The sequence below is a fragment of the Zingiber officinale genome, chromosome 9B (genome assembly GCF_018446385.1).
Source record: "Zingiber officinale cultivar Zhangliang chromosome 9B, Zo_v1.1, whole genome shotgun sequence".
In the NCBI taxonomy this organism is placed as follows: Eukaryota; Viridiplantae; Streptophyta; class Magnoliopsida; order Zingiberales; family Zingiberaceae; genus Zingiber; species Zingiber officinale.
The window spans coordinates 34,429,511-34,430,551 of NC_056003.1; positions in this window are offsets into that span (position 1 = coordinate 34,429,511).

The window sequence follows — 1,041 nt, forward strand, 5'->3', positions numbered from 1 at the left end:
ATTACTATTGTGTCTATACTTGTCTTGCAAATTATTGGACTAACACTTTTTGTAGGGCAAAAGAAGCACAAAAGACCTCGAGTGAACAGTGTCTGAGGTGCCTTCAAGCAGTGGAAGGCACCTTCATACTGTTCATGGAAGGTACCTTCAAGGCCATGGAAGGCACCTTCCATAGGATAAAGTTCAGAACTCGTCAGTGATAAGAAGCAACAAACTCGAGATCAGATTTCTCAGGTTGGACTTGCCTTCAAGCCTATAGAAGGCGCTTTCCACACCCTTTATAAGGGCATCTCGACCAAACTTCAAAACACAACACAACTCATATACAAGTTTTTACGCGTCTAATTGAGATTTCGACTGCTCTAGCTTCCTGCTGCTACTCTGCTATAACTCTACTATGCCCATCAACTACTGAGAAATCGCTCAAACATCGAGCTCAAGCTGACTATCTCTAAAAAAAGTGTTTGGTAACTTTAATTTTTATACTTAATTATTGTAAAAGGACAAGAGTAGTGTGTTGCACTTGTTCCAACTTTCTTTATACTTGATTCCCTTTTCTGGCGGTTCTGGAAGAGGTATTTTAGTGGATTACCCATCGATAGGCCTGCGAGACCTAAGTCTTAGAGTAGGAGTCACCAAAGACTCCGAACCAAGTAAAACTGACTGAGTTTTCCTTGTGTGTTGTTTTTCTTTAATATTTTCGCTGTGTAACTTCGTGTAACTCACGATTTTTAATGAATGTGATTCATTCCTCTCTCACAATCCAACAAGTGGTATCAAAACAAGGCCACTCTGAATTGGTGAAACCATGAATCAAGTAGGGGTTATTCTTACGCCTTTCATTTTTTTCCCTTCCAATTTTTTTTTATTAAAAAATTCTTATTTTTTCCATTTTTTCACCATTAGTTAGATTTGGTGAAATATATCATTCGACAAAATTTGTCATAATGTTTTTATATTTTATTATTATTTCCCTCAAAATTCATATAAAACTACTCGAGTAATTTCTTTATCTCCCACACTACTTATCCCAAGACATAG